At 40.9% G+C, this 23,171-nt stretch overlaps 1 pseudogene across 1 annotated transcript in view; it reads left to right on the top strand.

Annotated features, from left to right (window-relative positions):
- Nucleotides 1–211: 211 nt before the first annotated feature.
- LOC308636424 (large ribosomal subunit protein mL45-like) overlaps nucleotides 212–23,171 on the top strand; it is a 28,365-nt pseudogene continuing 5,405 nt past the window's right edge. The window contains exons 1-2 of the transcript XR_014024345.1: nucleotides 212–328; nucleotides 19,816–19,939. The product of XR_014024345.1 is annotated as a large ribosomal subunit protein mL45-like (transcript). The remainder of the gene's footprint in view (nucleotides 329–19,815; nucleotides 19,940–23,171) is intronic.

Raw genomic sequence — 23,171 nt, 5'->3', positions numbered from 1 at the left:
GAACATCTTAGAACACACCAAAATAAAGAAACCGCAGTCTAGGAGAAGATGCTACCGGACCTACGGGGCTCACAGCCACCTCCGCAGTGGCTGCGCCCAAGGTAGAGTAGGTGGGGCGGAGGTCTACAGGGGATTCTGGGTAGCGAGGGGCGGAGGCCGCGCGGAGGCCTCTGGGTAGTGTAGTCCAGGGAGGAGGCGCACCGCGGAGGATTCTGGGTGTCGCGGTCTCAGACCACGCCCAACTCCCTGAGTCTTTGTGGGGTTGATGGGCGGTGCTCGGCGTCTTCTGCCCCTGACGTTCGCGTCATCGTTCACGTCATTCGCTCGGGTGAGCGAGATTCCTGCCTGTCTTCTGTCGCGAGTGTTCTTCCTTCTCCGAACGGAGGGCGGCGGGGATAGGAGCGGCCCCGCGCTTGGGCGGGAAGGGGGCTTTGTGGCGCGAAGCGCTGGTGGGACTCAGGTCTGGAGTTGGCGTGTCCTTAGCTGAGGGGACGAGGCTCCAGATGAGCCTTTGGAGGACACCCTGGGCGCCTCTGCCCCGACAGCCCCTGGTTAGGGGTGCCACTCCCGTGTTTGTCCCTGGGCGCGTGAAGGGACAGTAAATCTCTGCGCGGGATCTTGGAGGGGTGGCCGGGTCACCGAGGTCCTAGTGTGTATGGGTCACTGCTCCTGGGGTGGGTGTGGGGCAGGTGGCCAGTGAATCTGAGGAGTGGATTTTTGAAGGGGAGGGGGCTTGTAATGTGTTGGGGGCAGAATACGGTCTGTCTTGCCTCTAGTTTTGGGTGAGAGTGCGAGCGCTTTGCTGTCGACAAAAAAAAAGGTTAACATTAAAAAAAAAGGCAGAAAAAGTAAAATTTTTATTCATCCGAGGTATGATTCCAAGTACGTGAAAAAAATCCTAAGGCGGAATCTGTGATCAAACAAGTAGAACTAACAAGTGAATTTAGGAACCAGGATAGTGTAAGTGCACTAAGCAGGAGATGGGAAGCAAACCTCCCATCAGCAAGCTTTTCATTTATTCTGCAGCCAAGTCAGTGGATCAGGCTCGTGAGGGCTCATTTTCAGGGCAGGGGAAATGCCTTCTCCTTACAGAAGGAACATGGGTTTTGTAGTTTACAATGAGGATGAATTTAATCATTGGAGACTGCAGGCGTGCAGTTTGGACAGACAGGGACCTAGTTGTGCAGGTTAAAATTTTAACTCAGGAAGGCATTTGTAAAAAGTTTGAAGCTCCTTGTCACTGGGTGACAACTCAGGTGTTCACTGCTTATCTTCCTTCCTCTGGGACCCACTGTCACCTAGAGCTTCACTAATAGCTTTTTTTTGTTTTCCAGGACTCATCTGCAGTGGGAATGGGTAAGAGTCCAGGGCCCAGCATTTCAGTATTTGCTTCCTTCCTTCAGGACCCATTGAAGTTGGGAAGGGCTAAATGTTTGCTTTTGGTGGAGATGCTGGGGGCAACCTGGGAAGGATGAAAGTTTGCTTTTCCCTCAAGGCCCATTGATTCTGGGAAAGGATGTGTACTGGAAGAGGTTCAATGTTTGGCTAATTTTCTTCCTTCCTTTGGAGCCACACTGCCCCTCCATTTTTCTTGGGGGGGCTGTCTTGTAGGAGTATTATTTTCCGTAACACTTCAGATAGTATTTTTAAAAAGCACCTGTAATTACAAGGGGAAGCAAATGCTATCAAAACCATCACATTACTATCAAATCAAAATATTTTGGGGGCTGGGGATGTAGCTTAGTGGTAGAGCTCTTGCTTAGCACATAAAGGCCCTGAGTTTGATCTTGTGCAACACACACACACACACACACACACACACACACCAAAAATAAAAATAAAATATAGGAAATATCTTTGTGACTTTGAATAGGTGATGATAGAACAGTTGGTACCTGAAAGGATGTTATTTTTTTTAAATACAAAGAAATCATAGCAGAAATAAATTTCTTTAAAATGCCTTTCAACTTAGAGAAGATATGGAATTCACTATTTTTCTTCCCCAACTGGTTGTTCTCCAGTGTTTATTAACTTTCTCCAAGATGGTATTTCTCATATCTCAAATTGACTGATTTGTTACTGCTGGGCATATATTTTCATCATGGTCATACTAACTTCTTTGTTCCTGCATGTGTCACTCTTAATTTCCTATTTTTCCTGTCCTTTATCACTTTGTTTTTAATGAAGAAATTAACTTAAAATACTGTCAAAGGACAAAAATACAATTTATAGATTTTTCTTCTTTTTTCTTCTTTCTTTCTTTCTTTCTTTCTTTCTTCTTTCTTTCTTTCTTTCTTTCTTTTTTTCTTTTCTTTTCTTTTCTTTTCTTTTCTTTTCTTTTCTTTTCTTTTCTTTCTTACTAGGAGGTGAACGTAGGGATACCTTACAACTGATCTACATCCCTAACCCTTATTTTTAATTTTTAGACAAGTTGCAGAAGCCAGCTTTGAATTTATGATTGTCCTGACTTAGTCTCCCAAGTTGCTGGAATTACAGGCCTGTACCACTATGCCTAGCTAGTTATAGATCCTAATTGGTTTTGTTTTCTACTCTAGAATTAGGCAACACTTTATTTCATAAAATAAAATCATTGTTTCTGGTCTGGGGTTGTGGCTCAGTGGCAGAGTGCTTGCCTAGCACAAGTGAGGCACTGGGTTTGATCCTCAGCATCACATAAAAATAAATAAAGGTATTGTGTCAATCTACAACTAAAAAATTAAAAAAATATTGTTCCAATTATCTAAGCAGAGGTTAGTCTTATAGCTGGAAAGAGCTAAAGAAAACAGAAGAATAACAGATTGGTTTTCAGGTTAGTTCAATTACCTGTTTTTGCCTAAGGATTAAGGCATTGGAACTCAATTATCATACCAATTGAAACTGTCCTGTTTAGGTAATACATCTCTCTCATCCTGATTTCTTAGCGGGTTCCATGAAAATAAGAGGAAAATTGTAATGGAAACAGCAGTGAAAGATCTCAAAATGGAGTGGTAGGAAGCAGTACTAATGGAAGGACTTGTGCAGTGTTCCAGCTGCTACCTGGAATGTGAACCTGGTCCTCTTTTCACAGGAAAGCAGAGAGTTGAAACTCTAGACCTCATTCTGGTGTTCCGAGAAAGATTTAAAGTAGACACCAAAGTCATGCAAGAGAGTTTTATGAGAAGTGAAAGTGAGGTGAAAATAAAAATGAGACTTAAACAGAAAGCACACTCAAGGGAGAGAGTGGTCCGTCTCCAAGCAGAGAACAACATAGAAGATAATGCTGTCCCCAATTTTATTACTGTTTGATGTTTAGCAGACCTGGGGACAACCTTCTTTGCCAGTCAGTTATTCAGTTCTTCCTTCATGTCAAGCAGTGGAGTTTCTGACCTCAGTTGGTCCTCTCTGGAACTGTCACGGTGGCCATCCTCTTTAGGGGGGGCTTCATCCACAAGTCAATCCCATGTTAATGTGGGCACTGGGGTCACACCCGCCCCCCAAAAATAGTTGAACTGATTTTAGGGATGGTACCAGAAGATCTCAGAAATGATTAATCCCAAATTAACAAGTGAATTACAACTCCAACAGAGAACACAACAGATAATGCAGCCTTTGAATCACCTCTTTAAAAAATCCCATTTCCCTGGATGGGCAGAACCACAGCCTCTGGGATAGCAGTCCCCCGTGTTTCTCTTTTGTTAGCAAAGTAATTCAACTTTTTTCTCTTTTTTTTTTTTTTCCAAACTCTGTCCTCATTATTGGATTGGCATTGGGGACAAGAACTGAGCTTTCAAAAACACTAAGACCCCCAAATCCTTTTTTGCTTTTGCAGTTTTTGAGTTTGGTTTGATCAGCCTGGTGATACGGAACTTTAGTATGAGTGACTCTATTCTGATGGTTAGCCTGGGCTTCTGGGGCTAGTGCAGGAACTTAGTGCAAAACACTGGCTTCCTATAATTTTTATTTAACAGTTGGCTTGTTAAACTTAGGATATTAGTACTACTCTCAGTTACCATCATTTTGCTCTTGTTGCCAAAACCTCAGACCTTGCCCAAATGCCAATCCAATAATGACATGGTTTTGAGAAAAAGGAAGAAGATTTATTGCTTTGTTAACAAAGGAGACACACAGGGGACTCCTGTCCCAGAGGCTGTGATTCTCCCCATCAGCAGGAGCAGGGGGCTTTTAAAGAGGTGACTCTTGGGCTACTTCCACAGGTTCTCTATCTGGAGTTGTAATTCACTTGTTAATTTGGGAGATAGTTATTTCTGAGATCTTCTGGTACCATCCCCAAAGTCTGGATTACTTTGTTCCTATGGTGGGTGTGGACTCAGGGACAGCAGGGACAGAGGAGCAGGAAGACACATGTTCTTTTTTTTTTTTTTTGATTTTTTTCTTAGTTGTAGTTGGACACAATACCTTTATTTAATTTATTTATTTTTATGTGGTGCTGAGGATCGAACCCAGGGCCTCACACATGGGAGACAAGTGCTCTACCACTGAGCTACAACCCCAACCTGAAACATCTCTATTTTAAAAGTAAGTTGGAGTGTCAGAGCAGCGAGGGTTACAGTGTCAGCACCTCATTCACGCACCAGGAAGACTATTACAGCTATCCGGAGGCTAATACCAAGATTTGGAGCATGCTTCCTAACCAAGGTCTCCATTGATTCAGACCAACTAAAATCAAGGAGTCAGGGCTGGAGTGTGGCTCAGTGGTAGAGAACTTGCCTAGCATGTGTGAGGCCCTGGGTTTGATTCTCAGCATTGCATATAAATAAATAAAATAAAGATCCATTGACAAATAAAAAATATTTAAAAAATTAAAAAAAGAGCCAGTTGATGAGTACATTTATTTTAACCAAGTAGTCTGTTCATCAGCTAGGTCTGTTCAAAACCCAGTATTTGTCTATGGCAATATCTGCTCAGATTCTTACTGGTCTAGACAGTAGGTAGAAATTCTGAAGTTAACCACTAGGTGGACTAAATGATCTCCTAGGACCTGTAAGGGTTTGTGTTTGACTCAGCCATCACTACTTCAGGTTACACATAGAAGCTGCCGATTGCGAAATTCTAACCTACAACATTGTCTGGTCAAGTGAAAGAGTCTTATTATGATAGGGAGTCTTATCCTGATGGTCTCTGGAAAATCTGCCCACAGCATGAAGTCAGCAACTTCTTGTCCTGGTTTCCAGTTTTGAATGTTGCCAGTTATGGTATCAGATATTCTGGTGAACGCTATGTGGTCCATGCATCAAACATAGAATTTGTCACTTGGAATTTATATCAAGCCATGCAGCTTCAGTGTATAGAGCTTCAGGAACCAATGAGTTTTTGTTCTTGGTTGGAGAGTTGTAGTCAGATGTTGTGAGCCAGCCGTGGTCTGTGTATGTGAGCTGAGAGCATTTGAGCACATGAGGGGACTGGATTGACATTGCTACTCTGACTGGGCTGTGCGATGTATGTGTCCTTTTTGCTCACTCTGCCTTTGATCCCACACAGCACCTGAGATGGGTGTGGCTTTCCAAGACGTCGGTCAAATCTGCTGACTGCAAAACATCACCAAGCAAACCCCTGAAACCCAATCCCTTGCTTTATTTGGGTTGAACTTTCTCAAATGTCTTTCTTCCCAATAAATGGGATGGTTTTCAGGTGGCACTCTCTCTTTCCAATGGACCCTTAAAGTCGAGAGCCATCCCTGATTTCTGCAAGCAAAAGGTATTTCTGTGTGTTATGTGCTTCCTTTGCTGTTTTCTTAGTCATTGATGTAGCCAGCTCTTGTGAACCCAGCTCAGGTCGCCTCCAGCCCAGCTAGCTGGCGATAGTCAATATTAAAGCAAACTAGAAGGATTCAGAATCTAGTCATCCTATGGGTAGATCATAAAACTACAAATAATGAAGAGGGCTACATTTCAATACTGGGTATACTATTTTTTTTCTCTATAATCACCCCGATTTTACCATAGATAATCAAAGTAAGACTGGTTTGTTTGCAAAATAGGGTCTAGTCTTCTGATAATAGACTTATGTTGGAGATATTATAAGGCAAATTCTAGGTCATGGTAGTAAAGCCAGTATCACAGTAAAACTAGCCAGAAGTTTTTTGGTCCCAGTGCCATATTTGTGTATTTACAGTATATTTATACCATACTGTAGTCTATTTAGCATGTAAAACATGTTTAACAAATAATATATGTGCCTGTTTTAGTCAGCTTTTTCTCTGCTGTGACAAGAACAGTTGTACAGGAGGAAAACTTTATTTGGAGGCTCATGGTTCCAGAGGTCTTAATCTATAAATGGTAGGCCTAATTAATTATTCAGGGCTCAAGTTAAGGCAGATCATCACTGCAGAGGGAAGCAGCTCAAGACCTGAGCCAGGAATCAGAGAGAGACACTAAGGTCAGCTCACAAAATATACACCCCAAGGCATACCCTCCCTCAATGACCCACCTCCTCCAGCCACACCCACCCCCCAGCCACAGTTACCACTCAGTCAATCCTAATTCACTGATTGGGATAAGGGTCTCAAAACCCAATCATTTCACTTCCAAATATTCTTGCATTATCTCACACATGAGATTCTGAAGGATACCCCCCCCCCCCCATCTAAACCATAACAGTGCCTTAATGAAAAAGACTTAAAAAATGCTCATGGTCATCTGAGTCACCAGGGAGTCATATCTTTTTGTTGTGGTTAGAGTTGTCTTGGTGTTGTTGATGGCTACTGCTGTATCAGGTAGTGACTGCTGAAGCTTGAGATTACTGTGACAATATCTTAAAATAAGACACAATAAAATCTGCTGCATTAATCAATTCTTCCTTTCATGAAAGAGTTCTTTGATAGCATTTTGTCCACAGTAGAACATCTTTCATAATTGGAGCCAATCCCCTCAAATCCTGCTGCTGCTTTTATAATCTAAGTTCATGTAACATTCTAGATCCTTTGTTGTCATTTCACAGTGTCCAGAGCATCTTCATCTACAAATGAAGACCCCTCTCAAAAAGTCACTTTCTTTGATCATCCATGACTGTTGGAATCAACTTTTTCCAAACTCTTGTTAATATTGATATTTTTACTTCCTCTCATGAATCACAGATGATCTTAATAGATGGTGAATCCTTTCCAGAAGGTTTTCAGTTTACTTTGCCCAGATCCATCCTAGGAATACCTACGGCAGCTAGAGCCTTATAAAATGTATTAAGACTTGAAAGTCAAAATTACTTCTTGATCCATGGACCACAGAAAGGACGCTATGTTAGCAACCACAAAAACAGCATTAATCTCATTGCACATCTCCATCAGATCCCGTGGGTGACCAGGTGTGTCATCAATGAGCAGTTGTATTTTGGAAGGAATCTTTTTTTCTGAGCAGTAGTTCTCACCTGTCATCTTGACAGACTCAGTGAACCATGCTGCACACATATGTGCTCTCACCCAGGCTTTGTGGTTCATTCCCAGAGCACAGGCAGAGTGGCAAGCAAGCATTCCCTCTGGGGCCCAGGATGGTCACAGTGGTAAGGGAGCACTGGCTTCAACTTAGGTCACCAGCGGCATCAGCCCCTACCAAGGAGTCAGCCTCTCCTTTGAAGCCAGTCTTTGACTTCTCTCTGGCTGTGAAGACCTGGGTGGCATCTTCTTCTAACCTGAGGCTGTTCCATCTACTTTGGAAATCTGTTGTTCAGAGCAGCCTTTTCCACCAGTTGTCTGAGCTGGATCCTCTGCATAACTGGCTGCAGCTTTTCTATCAGCACTTGGTGCTTTTCCTGGGACTTGGGTATCATGGAGACAGCTCCTCTTCTTAAACCTCATGAACCCTTCTCTGTCTGCTTTCTTCTGCAGCTTTTTTTCCTTTTTAACTTCATAGAATTAAAGTGGGTTAGGGCCTTTTGCTCTGGATTAGATTTAAGAGATTGTTGTGGCTGGTTTGATCATTTATTCAGACCTCTAAAACTTTCTCCATATCAGGCTGTTTCCTTTATCATTCCTGTTTTCACTGGAGTGATGCTCTTAATTTCCTCTGAATTTTTTTTCCTTTGCATTCACAATGAGCCATAGCTTTTGGCCTATCTTAGCTTTCTGTGTGCCATTCTCACTAAGCTTAATCAGTTTTAGCTTTTGATTTAAAGTGAGATGTTGAACATTTTTTTTTTCCATGTTTGTTGACCATTTGTATATTTTTCTGTGAAGTGCCTGTTCAGTTCCTTTGCTCATTTATTGATTGGGTTATTTGTGTTTTTGGTGTTAAGTTTTTTGAGTTCTTTTTATATCCTGGAGATGTGCAGTTGTTTCACCAAACACATAGGCACTACTGTAGGGGTTATTAATTGGCTTCTTTTTGACATTCTGTTGTTATGGTTGTTGGTTTGTTTCAAGGAACAGGGAGTCCTGAGGAGAAGGAGCCATATAGAGAATGGCCAGTTGATGGAGCAGTCACAACGTTTACTGATTCAATTCTCTGTCTTACATGGGCATGGTTCATGGTTCCCCAAGAGTTAAAATAGTTAACATCCAAGATGACTGATCACAAATCACTGTGACACATAATTATGGAAAAGCTTGAAATAATAGGGAAAATTGTCAAAATGTGACACAGGGACATGAAGTAAGCATATACCATTAGAAAAAAAAGTACTGAGCCAGGTGTGGGGCACACACCTGTAATCCCAGCAATTTATGAGGCCGAGGCAGGACGATTCTAAGTTTGAGACCAGCCTGGGTAATATATTGAGAAATTCTCAAAATAAAAATATAAAAATGTCTGGGAAGTTAGAGAGAAAATAGTACTGATAAACTCTCTGGTTGCCACAAATCTTCAACTTGTAAATAACAGTATCTGTGAAGCACATTAAAATGAATTATAATGAATCATAGTATGTCCATATTTGAGCAATTGTAGCCAGAATAACCCTATAAACTCCTAAATTTGTTTTTATTAGAAATTTTCAAAGAATCTTATTTTTGAAATTTAAAGACCTTAAGGCTAAGAAGCTAAACCCAAGGCAGACATCAGACTTTACCAGAAATACTTTATATGTTGATCTTGGGAAAGTTATATGTTGATCTTGGGAAAGAGCTGTTTTTTTTTTTAATTTTTTAAAAAAGGTTTCTGCCTGTTGGCCTTGGTTTTTGAGATCTTTCCTGGTTGTCTGTTTCTGTGTTTCTTTTTTGTACAATCTTGCAGTTGGAGTTTGTCAGAGGTCAAGTTAAGTGGAAGAGATTTGTATTTGCAGGTCTGTCTGTTTTAAAGGTTCCTGTCTGTCAGCCATGGTTTTTGGGATCCTCTCTTGTTTGTCTCTGTTTGTTATCTGTCACTGGCCCTTTAAAACATGGGCCATGCTATGTCCATCTTACTAGTAGCCTCTTGGGAAGAAAGATCTTGGCTAAGTGGGCCATCTATAGGTATAAACCTGTCTAAGAGAAAGATGATTTATTATAAACAATCTGCCTTTGAATGGTTTTCTGGATTATTATGCAATCGTACAAATGGAGTTGGCCTGTCAGAAGTAAATTATATGGAAGAGATCTCTGTACAGGCATTTATGCACTTGCATGATAAGGAGTCTGAATAGTCAGAAACTAAGTTGAAGGTGCAAAAAGGCACTTCTGATCTGCAAGGATAGCAGAACTCCAGAAGAAAGTGTTAAAAAAAATTTAAATCCTTCTAGCCCCTTTTGCCCATGGGGGATGGAGGCTGCTGGCCACAAATAATGTGGCAGTAAGTTCCAACACTGTTAGTTTATGACCCAGGGACCAGAATAGTCTCCTCTGTTAGGATCTGACAGGACACCCCCTTGACCAGGAGATATTCATCACTGGGGCAGAGTAATTCTTGCTATAACAGTATCCCATCAAATTAAATGCCTGGGGACACACTCATACACTGCTGGTGGGACTGCAAAATGGTACAGCCAATATGGAAAGCAGTATGGAGATTCCTTGGAAACTGGGAATGGAACCACCTTTTGACCCAGCTATCCCACTCCTCGGTCCATACCCAAATGACTTAAAAACAGCATACTACAGGGACACAGCCACATCAGTGTTTATTGCAGTACAATTCACAGTCGCCAAACTGTGGAACCAGCCTAGATGCCCTTCAGTAGATGAATGGATAAAGAAAATGTGGCATATATACACAATGGAATATTACTCAGCAATGAAAGAGAATAAAATCATGGCGTTTGCAGGTAGATGGATGGAATTGGAGAATATAATGCTAAGTGAAGTTAGCCAATCCCCAAAAAACAAATACCAAATATTTTCTCTGATATAAAGAGGCTGATCCATAGTGGGGTTGGGAGGGGGAGCATGGGAGGATTAGACGAACTGTAGAGAGGGGAAAGGGGAAGGAGGGGGAGGGAGGGGGGTAAGGGGGTAAAAAAAGATGTATGAAAAAGACATGAATGGTGTGAATATATTTGATTTACAAGCAGAGATATGAAAAATTGTGCTCTATATATGTAATATGAATTGCAATGCATTCTGCTGTCATATATGACAAATTAGAATAAAAAAAATTCCTGGGGTGACTGGCAGGACAAACAACTGCACCCAGAAAAGAAAAGAAAAAAAAACCAAACAAGACAACCTCTGTTTTGTTGGCCTCTTCTGCAAAGGGATTTTCAAGAAAGCCTTAAAAAAAAGATGGAAAGGATCCCTTCTATTGAATATCAATATGCCTGTGTAAGACCCAAAGAAGACTCTGGGTACAGTTGAGAGTATACCTAGAGTCACTTTACGTTTAACTCACTTAAAGTTGATGACATTGTTTAATGATAAGGAATGCAGATGAGGCTCAAAATTATCCTATTCTCCAACCCCTTGAATGCAACCTGGGAGAAAAAAGGCACAATTTTTGTATATGCCAGATTGTTCGGCCCTCTTCTGAGATGAAATTTGTTATGTAAATTAAATATACAGATAACATTCATAAGGATTGTTTCAGAATATGAATTTAAGAAAGGGTCTGAGACTAGAAAAGAGATATAAGAAAGTTGTAGGTATGGAAATATATTTTATTTCAGAAAATTAGAAGGCAAAAGAAATGTTTCTGGATGAAGTATTTTTGTATGGTAAAGTAAGATTCTTCTAAAGTCTATGATGAAAGAGAAGCCAAAATTAGGAAAGTAAACAAGTTGTAGAATGTCTTAAGTTGCAGATGGTTTGTGGAAGGTAAATCTAAAAAATTTGGATTATTTACATTGGTTATAGTTAGCACAAAGTTATTCAAATTTTAAAGTACTGATATGAAGCAAAGTCTGAAACTTTCCTTTCCCTTACTTAGGTAAAGATAGTCTTAAAGGAATTATGGTTTGTACCTGTTTTAAAGTCTTTTAAATGATGACTTTGTAACTGGTTAAATAAACCACTATTATTTTAGGTTATAACCATATAGTTGATACCCTAAGAATATATGACTAGATATATGTGTACATCTGAGAACTATATTTGTCTGAGCCTTGTCTAAGTGTTATGTAAAAGTTTCTAAAATGAGCTGGTTTGCTGACAAGGTAACCAACAAGTGCCCTTCTTTACATTGTGTCTGATGTAGAAGGACCACACTGCCATTTGAAGACCTGTTAAGATATAAGTATCTGTTTGCTTTAACTAAATCTATTTCTGATCATTAACACTGTTTCTTAAATATATAAGAGAGTTAAGGATATCCTTTTACTTTTTCTAGTACTGCTAAACCATGCAGATTATTGTTTCCATAAACTATGGATTCTAAATTTTACTTTAAAAGTTAAAATTAGTTAATATAAGTACATCCATGTAATTGTGATGCTAACCATTTCTGGCTTCTTTGTATATTAGATGTATTCATGTTCTTCAAGTATACAAGCCTTTTAAAATGTAAAGTTTGAAAAAAAATTTACCAAGTTGTTGTTCTCCAAATCAAAATTGTCTGTAGTAATAATCTCCTTCAGATTTATATAGAAATAACTAATTTGGCTTGTATTTATTTATGTCATTTAGTGTTTTCTAACTGGATAAGGTAACCTATCATCAATATTTACAAATAAAAGTTTGTGTTACTCTTAACACTGGGATGGGACTTTAAATGTACTTTTGGAAGATAATAAGGGGATCCTGATTTGTTCAGAGGTTGATATGATGGAACATGAGAACATTCTGCTACCTTTTCCATAAAAGGGAAGTTAAGAGTTCTCTTAGTCTCTCTGTTTGATTATGTTTCAGATGTAATATTGTATTTTGTTAAACTGATATCCACATAGACCCAGGAAATAAGACATGATAACTTCATAGAATGATATTTTAAAGGTGGGGAGGGTAAAGATCAGACTCAGAAATAATACACATTTCAAGATTTGACAAGAGACCAGCCTTAGCTGAGTTAAGGCTCTGCCTCTTATTCTTTTTCATGTTCGGATGGCTCTGAAGTAGGTTAGAATTAAGCTTATCTAAAGTTGTGTTCAAAAGATACATATATATTTTCCTTTAAAGATTACTGTGATCTCAAAGTAAATGGTATATAATACAAAACTTAAGTAAAGTTTTGGGTAAATTGTAAAAGGTATTTAAGTTTACAAGAGCTTTTTAAAAAGTAATATGTGTATGTAATTGAGATGGAAAATATATAGGTTTTTTTAGAGGCTAAACAGACCCCAAAGAAACATTAGTGTTCGATTTGTATTTTCCTTTTAAAGCTTTATAACTATTGCCTGTTAGTGTTTTGCAGAAGTACTACTTCTAACAGAACAACCTGAGTTAATTTGAGATAATAAGCCATCATCTATAGGACAAATAGGATATAATGCTACTTCTAGTACCAATACTGACCCCAATTAAAAGAAAGGGATGACTGAAATTATAGATACTGAGGTTATAACCCATTACCCCCACTTTAAGACCTGTGAAACTAGTCTGCTGGATGTTTAAAGCCAAAAATGTGGAGAACAAAGTCAAGAAAATAAAAGGGCCAAGGAAAGAGCAGCCAGTATTTTGGTCCTTCCCCTCAAAGGTCAGCTAGGACCCATAGAATGACAGGACCCCTATAAAGTATCCTTTAATGCTGGTGAGTCATCTGACCCCCTTATCAGGGGAAGCTGGAGGACCCTAGACAACAGGCAGCTAACCAGTGTGCATTCTGCAGAGAGGAGGGTCATTGAAGAGGGAGATGTCTCTGATGCTTCCAAAGGAAGCGTGTGTGGTTGGCAAGACTCTGACTCATCCTGCAGATGGCATGACAGGTACAGGAAGGCTAAAGGAGCCAAGAGGCTTTTCAAATGTTCCTAAGGGTGGTCTCTGAGTAATCCCAGCTGACTCTTAACAGTAGATTGGAACACGATCAATTTTGACCAACTTGGTCTTAAACACCTGGTAGGAGAGTATAACCAAAGCATAGCCATATATGAACATTTAAAAGGAAAGACAATGTTTTTTTTTGTAAAAATGTAACTTAAGATGTACACTTGTGTTAGCCCTACCAAAAGCAAGTGAAGCTGGAGGCTATAAAGCAAGCGTTCTTGTGTCTGAATGCCTAATAATAATGATCACAAAGGACTCCAGAGTCACAAATTTGTCCTGAGTCAATTTGAGCCTGATCTCATAGACCTACAAATCTTCCTAACCTCCTACATAGATAAATTTTGTCCTAGAGCACACCACACCCACCAATGATTATGAATTTCTGTTTTCAGAGACTGGCTGAAATACTAATTCCTTTTGTGTGATTATTTACAAAAAAGATAATGTTTTGCTCTCTTGTTGTTGTCTTCTATAATCCCTGCCCTATGTGTGCCTTGTCCAGTTACCCACCACCTGCTACCATGGACCTCTGGATTGTCCTGATGCTGAATTTAACTGTCCATTTCCCACCTGATAGAGGAAAAGGACTTCAGGTCGCTTCCCCCACAACTTCACCCCACCCCCCCTCAGCGGGAAGCAGCTTGGAGATGTCATTGCTCATTTTCCCCCATAGATATGGCATGTGGAAATTGATGGTGGGGAAATGTCACAGTGGCCCACTTTATGCTTTGAATATAGCCCTTGCTGCTCTGCCACTCGACTTATTTTTAAAAGAACATTCTTCTTTCTCTTCCTCTCTCCCTCCTCATTGATCTTTCCACCTCTCTAATCTCACAGGAAACAGGGTTACCTTTTTCCCTATCCTAGGCAGAGTTGTTAGAGCACACCCACCACAGGAATGTAGTAATTCAGACTTTGGGGATGGCACCAGAAGATCTCAAAAATGACTATCTCCCAAATTAAAAAGTGAATTATAACTCCAATAGAGAACATGTAGAATGTGGCCTTTGAATCACCTGTTAAAAAAACCCTGTTTCCCAAATGGGGAGAGTCACATCCTCTGGGATAGGAATCCCCTGTGTTTCTCCTTTGTTAGCAAAGTAAAAATCCTTCTTTTTCCTTTTACTCCAAACTGTTCTTGGTATTGAATTTGCATTGGGGACATGGACTGAGCTTTTGATTACGAGACAACAACAGAAAAATAACTGATTAGTTAACATCAAGTTACTTCAGGTAATTTTTTTTTCTTTTGGCAATGGTGAAGGCAGAGGAAACTTCATTACCATGCCAAATGAAATTGACCTATTAGGAAAATTTAGTTATTTTTGCTCTAATTCTGCTTGGTTTTATCTGGGTTGCTTGGATCTCTATTGTTAAATAACTCCATTTTAAGTTTTAACCTGGTCTGTTGGGGCCTAGTGCAGGAGCATAGTTCAAAACATTGTCCTCCTTAATTTTACAGAGAATAGCCTAGTGAAATCTTTATACTTATCATTTCCATTTATAGTCAGTCCATTACGATATATTCTATATTAAAAATAAACAGAATCATTTTAATTTATAGTTAGCCTTTTTACCTATATTCTGTATTAATTAAAATAAACATTAGAGAGAATAGTATGAGCCCCATGTAAATATTACCCAGTTCTAAAAATTATCAAGTGTGGCCAATATTGTTTCATTAGCTTCATAGGGTTAAAAGTGATGTTTTAAGCACAACTCAGACATTATTTTTAGTTATAAATAGTTAGTGGGTTTCTGTTTTAAAAAACAAAACGGTTTTAACACACAAAAAAATTGATGACCCTTTAGTATTATCTAATAATTGATTATTGTTCACATTTATTTGGTTGGCTTAAAACTCTTTATAATGTTTGTTGAAATCAGGATCCTGATATCATCAGGTCATTCTTTGCATTATTAAGTTGTGTGTTAGGACTCTTTACTCATGACTACTCATTCCCTCATGTGACTAATTTGTGGAAGGCTTGGTATTTTCTTTTTAAAATAGATGGACACAATACCTTTATTTTATTTATTTATTTTTATGTGCCTCACACATGCTAGGCAAGGGTTTTACAACTGAGCCACAACCATACCCCCAGATTTTTTATTTTCAAATTCCAAATATCAAATAACTGCACGGGGTATTATAAGAAGTATATCTGGTCTTTGTCTAAAACCATTGAGACTGGTTTTCTGAGTAATAGAAGTGTCTTTTGTTTTAATGAGCCCTTTTAATTAAATCTGAGTTTACAGTAATGAAGTAACTTAGGGTGGGCCTTATAGATAGTCTGGGGTAGGCTGACCAGCAGAGAGACCAAGTAATTAGGGTCTGGGACTCAGCCTCACCCATCAACTAACTGCTGAGAAGACTGGTGAGGGGATGGGTTGAATATTAAGCTCAGTAAAATTTGAACAGCTATGGGAATATTGGCACAGGCCTGTAATCTCAGCTACTCTAGAGACTCAGGGAGGATTCCAAATTCCAGGCCAGCTTGGGTGGCACAGTGAGATCCCATCTCAAAAGCAAAACTAAATAAAGCAACCCTTGAACAATAAAATCCCGTGAGCCTCCTGGGTTAATAGCATGCAGAGGTGCTAGGAGGGTGGCAGACCTAGAAAGGGCATGGAAACTCCGTGTCCCTTCCCTACCCCAGTACATTTCAGTATCTAGATATTCATCTCTGTCCTTTATTTATTTTTTTGCAGTACTGGGGATAAAATCCAAGGACACTGTACCACTGAGTTCCATCCCCAGCTCTTTTTATTTTTTATTATGAGACAGGACCTCACAAAGTTGCCCAGGCTGGCCTTGAACTTGGGATCCTCTTGACTCAGCCTCATGAGTAGCTGCAGTGACACCCACTTGTATCCAGCTAGTTGGGTTGGGTATGCTTGGGTTATGCATTTGTGGATTCATCCATTTTGGATAGAAAAATATAACTGTGTAGTTAGACCTACAGTGGTTGTGTCTGTACTGAATGTATATAGACTTTTCCCTTGTCATTATTTCCTAAATAATACATAACTATTGACAATAGTGTTTGCATAATATCAAAACCAGATTTTCAAACTCTGCTGTTGTGGTCTTGCAGCAGGCCCCAGCTGCCTGCCAGTGACTTCTTTCTGGCTTCTTATCTCATAAATTTGAAGAATGAAATCCATAGATGAGGGAGAGTGAATGTAAAAAATGCAGGATTTATTCAAGTGAGAAGAAAAGAGACACAGTTCTTATAAAGCGAGAGGGGAACCAGTAGGGGTTACCACTTAAACGCACTGGTCTAGGGGCTTATATAGCTACTAGGTAGAGGCATTGTTCAATATCCATGGTAATCAGGTCTTAGAAAAAGTAACATGACTATTGGTCCAGCCTGCGATTCTGATTGGTTATCTCTTGAGTCTATAGCACTCAGGTCTCACTCAGGTCTATCTTGCTTCCCTTTTCTTGCTGCTTTGGGACAAAAGAATTGGCTAGGTTGTTTGAAATGTTTCTACAGGTTAATGTCATGGAACAGCCTTTAATTTAGAGAACCTCTTTGGGAAGGGGGAGGCCTATTTCCTTAACTGCCTGTTTTACTATCTGTCCATTCTACTTTATTCAATATTATGCATTATAAATCATCTAGGGATGATTTAAAGAATAGAGGGGAATACTGGTTTTGTGTAGGATAGTTGCAAGCACACCATTTTATTCAAGGTACTTGACATCCTTGGATTTTTGTATCTTTAGGGCATCATGGAACTAATTCCCCCATGGAGACTGAGAAAAGACTGAAGTGTTAGTCCTGAGTTCTGTGAGCCATTCTAGCAAATTGAACATAAGAAAGCAGGCCTTGGGAACTCGTGTATAGCCAGTAGGTAGAAACATAGGTCTGAACATAGGGATTGGGTTTGGTGTCTGAAGTGGGGACTCAGGAGACTGATTTACCTCTGGGACCTGAAACTCCCTCCAGGAAGACAGTGTCAGAATTGAATTATAGGAAGCCCAGTGGGTTTCTGCTGAAGAATTGCTTGCAGTGTGGGGACCCTCCCTACCTCCTGCCATATGTTAGAGGGTGGAAAGACAGGCTGTTTCATCAGACTGCTCCAAAACACTGACCCAGCTCTAGGGACACAGGGCCCTTAGTCCCAGATCAGAGTGTGGAGCTGAGTTTGCAGATAGTTGAGCTCTCTAGACCTTGATCAGGCTTCTGGGTGAGAATTGTGCTGGTGCCCCCAGAACTTGCCAATTGGTGTTAGAATCAGGCTTGTTCCCACATGGGGGACAGTTGCATGCAAGTACACTGGCTTCTCTCGCTTCCCACAGGCTAGCCATCTTCAGGTTACCCTTCTACATGGGGAGCAGAAGAGTGTCAGTGGGACTCCAGAGAGCTGGGAGAGAGGTCAGACTTCCCAGAAATTTCATCCTTGTTGTCACAGGACGGATGTTTTTCTTTCACTGGCCCTTGCAGCTGCAGGGTGAACGCCAGTGCAGGTCCTGGGGAAGTGATCTGGTTTATCTGGCATCCTCCTTGTGGGTGATTGGCCTGTGGGTGCATTACCCATTAAGTAGTGAACCATGAGCAACACTCCAGAGCAAGTAGAGCAAAAGGTAGGAATGTCCCTGCTCAAGTGCCTGGTGATGATGTGTCAGGGAAGGGTAGGAGCAATAAAGGTCACAGATGATTCCAGAAGGGAGGACTTAGCTGGGTGTGGTGGTGCATGTGAGTACTCCTAGCACCTTGAGGGGCTGATACAGGAGGATTACAAGTTCAAGGCCAGTTTAGCAAGACTCTCAGCAAATTAGTGAAACCTTTTCAAAAAATAAGTACTGAAAAGGCTGGGGATATAGCTTGGTGGTAAAATGCCACTGAGTTCAATTCCCAGTCCAAAGGAAAATAAGAAAACAGAGGGGCAGCAACTCCTGGGGATTTGGCAAGTCCAGGATTTGGGGAACAGGGCAGCAATGTGATCCCCATCAGGCTGCCATTGTGCAGATGGCCCAGCTGCGTGGTGGAGAGTTTGTTGTAGCCAAGATTCTCATGTGGGCTGGTGGATAAATCAGTTGCCAAGGTATCATGAATGGGATTGAGTTCCATCAGAGGAAATAACCTGTGCGAGAAAATGGGGGTAGTCTGGGTGCTTTGCCACACCCCAAGTGAAGAAGCAAAGAAAACTGTGGATCCCTGAAACTGCAGTTCAAGGGAGATTTGAAAAGGCTAGCAGAGTCTTCACATCAAAGTGGTCTGTCAGAAGAACACTGTATTTTCTGGAAATGGCATGGGCTGGCCTCAGTGTCCCTATCACACTGTTTCTGCTTGGAGTAGCCGTGGGCAGCATGGCCAAGATATGGACTCAGCAGTGGAATGTGGACATTTAGATTCCCAACTTGAGGACAATGACTGCCACACCTGATGTTCTGTGTGTTCTGGGGAAGGTGCAGAGTCACTCGAGATGTCTGGGTATATTTGGCTTGGCAGACAGCACATTTTATATTTGGATGGGCTTTCAGCATTACACAACTGGGAGACGCATTTACAGCTCTGGTTAGTGTCCCTGGGAGAAGAGCCACTGCTCTGGGCTGAGCTGGCACTGTCAGTTGGCCACAGGTGCTTGAGCTCCCTGTGTGCGGGCATTTTAGCTGGGGCAGGCACTGCCATCTGCATGCCTCTGCTGCTTCCTGCTGTCCTCTCACAGGGTGACTGAGACTGGAGACAGTTCACAACTGCCTCCTTCACTTGTCAGCATCAGCCCTTGTTCTGAAAGGCTCTATGTTGTTCACCTCTGAATTGCATGGGGACAGAGAACTGGATGCCAGCCTGAGGAGCCCAACTTGGTCTTGAAGCCACCTGGGTTTTCCAGAACTTTAGAATAATTGTGGTATGATACTTGGGGGAAACAGGGATTGACTGTTCAGTGCCAAACGATGCTTTGTAACCCGGGCATCTAGTGGTCTGAGGAACATCCCTGAATAGGATTGAAATTTACCTGGCTTCTACAGAGATGCCAGATTGGGCACCTTGGTGCAGAAAAGATGAGCCATGCCCTTTTCAACAGTGCTTGCTTAGCTCATTCAAGTATACTCTGACAGCCCTTGAAATATCTCCATGTTCAATTTTGGGCAGGAATGCAGATCTGGGCTTGATCCTAGTCCTGAGATCCCATTAAGGAGGTTTACATGTTCTGGGAAGTTAAAACTGTCAATATTCATTTTGTCAGAACATCAGTAAGTGTATTTACCTTGTTTGTAAATTCATGGACTGAATATCCAAATTGAGAAAGTGGCCCAAGGCATGAATCATTAAATGTTTGTAATGTGTTTTTATTTACTATTCCTATGCCCTGAGAAAACACTGTAGTTTAATTGATGAGTTTTTCTCTTCCTTTTGCCTATGTTTGAAGCTCCAGGTGGGTTGGAAATGGGTTTTTCTTGCAAGCCCCACGAAGAACTGCCTAGCTGCTTGACACAGCAGGTTTATAACTACTGGGGAGGGGTGGCAGAGCCTTGGGACCCAGGACACCAGGTGGTAGGACCTGGAATATCCCCAGCTGCCTGATGAGCAGGGCTGGGCTTTGTGTTGCAGGATATTGTGGCCTTTATGGATGTGACTGTGAATTTCCCTCAGAAGGATTGGGGGCTGCTTGAGTCCTGCTTAGAAGACCTTGTACAAGGAGGTGATGAGAACTATGACAACCTGGTCTCTCTAGGTAAGCCTGGCTGCTCTTAGGCTTGGCTCTTGCCTCCTGTGGCTCTGACTTTGCCATAGGTTTAGGCTCAGAAACAAGGACATTGTCTCCTCTATTTTCCTGGGGAAAATCTGACTCTAGTAGAATCTTACACTGGCAGACACGGCCTTCCTAGGCCCTTTTCTCCAAGCTGGGACTCTCTTGCTAAGGCGGTAGGCTCTTATCAGGGTGCTCCCAGATCCACACACTCCACGCCCTGTCTGGGTCCACCAAGTAGCCCGTTAAGCCTACAGCCAAGAGTCACCTCCTTATTTTTTTCTAGAAGCAGGAGTTCCCCATTGTAAGGTGGAACTCATCATTCAACTAGAGCAAAGGGAGGAGCCCCGGGGAAGAGCCAAGTTGTCTGCCAGGCACCTCTCTAGGTGCAGGGGAAGGACAGGGCCTTGGAACCCAGTGTAATCAGTCGTGCATTAATTCATTCAAAATTTTTATTCTTCTTATTATTTTTGCATTAATTCATTTTAAAGTTAGTATAATGAAATACCCGAGTCAGCATATTTATACAGAAAAGAGGTTTATTTAACTCACAGTTTAAGACCAAGTTGAGGGCCCATATCTGGTGATGGCCTTCTTGATTGGAGAGACACTAGGCAGCACGGGGCATCACATGGCGAGACAGGAAACATAGGTGACTGTGTCTCTCCTTCTTCTAAAACGATCAGTATTCAATTATGGAGTTTCTTGCTTGGTAACCGCATCTAATTCTAATCATATCCCCAAGGCCCTGTCTTAAAACACCTAGTCAGACTAAGTTTTCATCATTTTATTATTATTATTTTCACAATATTGGGGATTAGACTGCCCCGTGGGGCACTCTACAGCGGGCTACATCTCAGCCCTTCATGTTTTTGTTTTGAGGCAGGGTCTCCTTAATTTGTTGAGACTGACTTTGAACCTTCAATCCTTCTGCCTCAGCCTCCTAAGGTGCTGAGATCAGAGGTGTGTCCCCCACACCCAGCAAATTTCTACCCTTTTAGTACCTCATAATGGGTACCAGCTTTCGACTCGTGAACCCTTAGGAAGTACATACGAATCACATCTACATGGTAGTGAGGAGGAGACTTCTCTGAGGCCTGGGAAGGAGGCAGTTTTCCTGGCCTCCTTGGCTGCTCTTCAGCCTGCCTGGCTCTTCCTCCTTTCCAGGTCTCTGTCTTTGCCTGAGGGAAGGCCTACTTTGGTGTCCCTGGACTCATCTTCCTAAGATTCCTCCTTTTCTCCATTTAGCTCTCCTTTCTCCCGTCTTTCACCTTTTGCCAACTTCTTGTGACTGCCTGACTCTGGGAGCTTAAGTGCCTCTGCCCTTCTCGATACCATTTGGTGTTTCCTATTTTTGGCCTTTTGGTCTGCGCATCACTCTCCTACTTCAGTTTCTGCCTGTCACTTTTTTTCTCTTCTTATTTATTGTATTATGCAGTACTTGAGAAATACAGTACAGTATGGAAGACACAGAAATAAGCATCTGTTGGCCGTGTCCCCATCTTAAGAAACTAACCACTTTCAAGGTCCTACTTCCCCTTCCTAGATTGTATTTCTCTGTGTTTCCCCCAGAGATAGCCATTACTTTTCAACTGGTCACTATTGTCCCCAGGTGTGACTTTGTTCTATTTCATATGTTCACGTTCCTAAACTATACGGTGCTGATGTCCATGTTTCTTCACTTGACGTGACTGACACTGTGCTGCAACATTTTCTGCTGTTTGCTTTGCTTTATGATGATGAACGAGAGATTATTTTCTCTATTGTGGGTTTTGCAATTCATTTATTCTCTCTTGGGCTTTATATAATTTCAGTGTCTAAAGAGAACACAGTTTGCCCATTTCCTTGTAGATGGACAGGTAATTAGTTACTGACTTGGGTTTCGTAACAGAGCAGCTGTAGTCAGGCCTGTTTGTGTCTGTTAGATACCTGTGTACAGGTTTCTCTAAGATGCAAATGAGAGGAGAGTTGCCACACCACAGCTGTACATATAATTCTTCAGCTCCTCTGAGGAATACCAGATTGTTCTCCAATGAGTTCACACCAGTTTCTCCTCCTGTATATCTTCACCATCAATTAGAAATATCAAACTTTATTGATGTTTAATGGATATGACATTGTTCCCCACGGGTTTTAGCTTAATCAGCAGTGAGTTTGCAGGTAATTGGCATATATCTGTCAGTCACTGATATGTTTTCTGCTATGAGATATTTGCTTATATCTTTTGCCTACTTCTCTCTTGAATTATTGCATTGCATTATTCTCTTATTGATTTGTAGAAATTCTTTATAAATCCTGGAATTTAATTCCTGATTAAGATGTTTTCCTAGATTACCCACTTAATTGCCTTTTGTAATTTTGTAAAGATTAATTTTACTTGAATTCGACGGTCTATTTCCTGTATGGTTGTGCTTCGTGTCTTATTTTGTGCATTTCTATTCTTAGTTTTTGTATTTCTAATTGAAAGCATTTTTTCCTATTCCTAATCGCTTGTTTGAGGATAGTTGATTTCACTGAGAATGATGTGACAGTTGTCTTTTGCTTTGTTGTTGGTATCTATCAGCAGAAATTTTTGAGTGTCATTTCCTATTTTCCTAGACTATTTTTGTAGAGATGGAGATTCTCATTTTGTTTCAAAGTGGTGCTGTTTGACAGGATTCCCAACTCAAGAGCACCATCTCCTGTCAGTGGAGGGAAGTGCAGCTTCCTTACAGGATGGTTTTCAATTTGGCTTCTTGAGGGAGGAGTTGCATCTTCCATTTTTTTTCCTTTTCTTTTAAAAAATCTTGTAGGATTAAGAAATTCCGTTCCTCTGCTGCTTACTCCCTTCCCTCCTGTCTTCAGAGGTCTTTATTTCTTTCCTCTCTACCCTTTCACCTAGATGTTTGCCTTTGTAGGATTCTCTCTTCTTTCGTGTACTCTTTAAAGTCCCTGTAGTCACTGCTTTGCTTTATTAGGACTATATTTATGACTATGTTGATAATAATTATTTTATTTACTTTAGAATAGACGTGTGCTATTTTGGAACAATGTTAGTTTAACTTGAGACCCTTTGTTCCCCTCTTTTCACACTATTTTTCTGGTCTCCTTCACTCCCCACAGTGGGATCACAGGAGAATTTTGCTGAACACTGGTGTTAATTCTTATCCTTATCCATAATTGATCATTTGTAGTTTTCTTTATTTTGTTATTCTTAGGGAGTCAATTATGGGTTTAT

This window comes from Spermophilus citellus, assembly GCF_964194105.1.
Source record: "Spermophilus citellus genome assembly, chromosome: 17".
Classification (NCBI taxonomy): Eukaryota; Metazoa; Chordata; class Mammalia; order Rodentia; family Sciuridae; genus Spermophilus; species Spermophilus citellus.
The sequence above is the reverse complement of the archived record's forward strand: the minus strand, read 5'-3'. Positions and strand labels throughout refer to the sequence as shown.